Source organism: Alosa sapidissima, chromosome 24, assembly GCF_018492685.1.
Source record: "Alosa sapidissima isolate fAloSap1 chromosome 24, fAloSap1.pri, whole genome shotgun sequence".
NCBI classification, from domain to species: domain Eukaryota; kingdom Metazoa; phylum Chordata; class Actinopteri; order Clupeiformes; family Clupeidae; genus Alosa; species Alosa sapidissima.
Window position 1 is genome coordinate 20,401,271 of NC_055980.1, and position 2,500 is coordinate 20,403,770.

The window sequence follows — 2,500 nt, forward strand, 5'->3', positions numbered from 1 at the left end:
CTGTGCTGGGCTGTGCTCTACTCTGCTGTGCTGTGCTGTGCTGTGTGCTAGCGGTCCATGGAGCAGTGTGCAGCCCGCCTATACTATGCAGTGTGCATGCTGTGCTCTCTGCTCTGCTCTGTGCTGAGGAAAATGCGGATGGATGCTGCTGCTGCTGCTGCTGTACAGTAATCTCACAGACAGAGGGGCTGGGTCTCAGTGTGTGTGTGTGTGTGTGTGTGTGTGTGTGTGTGTCTGACTGTCTAATCCTCGCAGTCTGAAGGGACGAGTTGTGCATGAGCCTGCCCCATTCTCCCTCCCTCTCTCTTTCTCTCGCCCGCTCTCTCTCTTCCTCTATCTTCATTTTCCAGCCGATCTCTCCTGGCACTTGTTCCCCCTCTCCTCTGCTCCTCTCTCTTTATCTCTCTCTCTCTCTCTTTATCTCTCTCTCTCTCTCCCTCTCTCTCTCTCTTTATCTCTCTCGCTCTCTGCAGAAAGTGAGAGAGCTGGATGAGGAAGCCTCTCACTGTCTAATGACCATCTCTCAACTCTCTCATCTGTGGCTGCTACACTTCCCAGTGTGTGTGTGTGTGTGTGTGTGTGTGTGTGAGTGTGTTTTGACATTTTGTGTGTTACAAAATGTGAGAGACAGTGTATGCAGCATAATGATTTGTCCCTGCGTTCCTGGGAGTGAGTGCAGGGATGTGCAGTAGCCTACTTTAGTGAGTGTGTGTGATTCTATATCAGATCACACACAATTCAGAAAAATGGTTGCGGCATCATCCACAGTTTTGCTTGAAGTTTGTCTACGTAATGTTTAGGTCCCAAAACTAAGACCTGTTTAATATTTTTGTTTTCTGGACCATTACAAGTTTCTGCTAGGTATTGTAAACTTTTGTCCCTACATGGCACCAATCAGTATTTTGTCAGCAAATACGGTATTGTATTAATGTTGTGCCTGAGTTGTCCACATATGAACACAAAGATATTAAGTATAAAACAAGGCATGGTTGCATTGTTTGGTCATTTCCATACGATAAAATTGGCATGTGGGGTAGCTAAGAGGAACATGAAGATCTATATGGGAATAGCTCAATTTTGTAGTGTACAAAGTTCCAATATTGTTCCATGTTTTCTTCATAGATAAATGCACAACCTGGTAATTAAGTTGTTATACCTCTGCTTCTTCATTCTTGCTCCTAAGGAACTCAGTCTTGTTCCTGACAAGCTCTATCTAAGTATTCATCGTACCACATTGTTTGGTACACTAAATGTTCATTGAGCTACTTTAGAATAGTTTCCTTGTTCCTAGCAACCACACACACAATTTTAGTTCTTAAAAAAATACCTGGAAAAACGCAACCCAATCGTTCCTTGTTTTAGCCATAAAATCCTGATGCCCATTATGTGGAAAAATATAGAAATATGAAATGTTGTATTTACGTAAAGAAAAAAATATCAATGCAAAATGCGAACAAAAAAATACACTTATGATACCGTTTATGTCGATCTTTTTTGTACTTTTTCCCACACATGTTTAATGGTCATCCTGAGAACATGTTTGCCTTCTATCCTACAAAGTTCGGGCTTGCTATAAATAATACTTTTTAAGATATTAATGCCCAACGTTGCTTTCAAAATAATGCGTTTTTCAGGCTGTAAAACTAAACTAATATCAAGGGCTGGAAAAATATGAAGGCATAGAATTGAACAGACATATTTCACAGGCCTTGGTTATTTGGACCCATTCATGATATAGTTTAAAAAAAATCTGGGACAGTGCGGCAACTCCTTATCTGATTTGATATGGAATGACCCGTGAAGCAATAGCACAGCAATGTACTCGAGACCACCTGTCAAGTGTGTGATTGTTAGTTTGTGTGAATTTCTACGTTTACACAAACGAGCGTTTTGAATTTGAATTTGAATTTGAGAGAGAGAGAGGGAAATACAGACAGAGAGAGGGGGAGATAGACAGAGAGGGGAGTATAGACAGAGAGAAAGAGAGAGGGAAATAGAGACAGAGAGAGGGGGGGGAGAGAGAGGGGGTAGAGACAGAGAGAGGGGGATATAGACAGAAAGAGAGAGAGGGAAATAGAGACAGAGAGAGGGGGAGAGAGAGAGGGGGGTAGAGACAGAGAGAGGGGGATATAGACAGAAAGAGAGAGAGGGAAATAGAGACAGAGAGAGGGGAAGAGAGAGAGGGGGTAGAGACAGAGAGAGGGCGATATAGACAGAAAGAGAGAGAGGGAAATAGAGACAGAGAGAGGGGGAGATAGACAGAGAGAGAGAGAGAGAGAGGGGGAGATAGATACAGTGAGGGAGAGAGAGAGAGATGAGGAGGTCTTATTTATCTTCCCTCAGTTGACATGTGCATAGCATGGCTGTTGTCGGGGTGACAGAAGTGTGGTGAAGGACGAGCCTGTGTGAACTTAATAAAACGAAAGCATATGAGCCTAGCAGCTTCGGGGGTAGAGAAGGAAAGGCCTTTTTGCGACTGATGTGTGTGTTTTATGTTTGT

At 43.2% G+C, this 2,500-nt stretch overlaps 1 protein-coding gene across 4 annotated transcripts in view; it reads right to left on the bottom strand.

Annotated features, from left to right (window-relative positions):
• Nucleotides 1–2,500, bottom strand: part of LOC121700054 (SRC kinase signaling inhibitor 1-like) — a 98,382-nt gene that overhangs the window by 90,196 nt on the left and 5,686 nt on the right. The gene's annotated exons all lie outside the window — the stretch shown is intronic.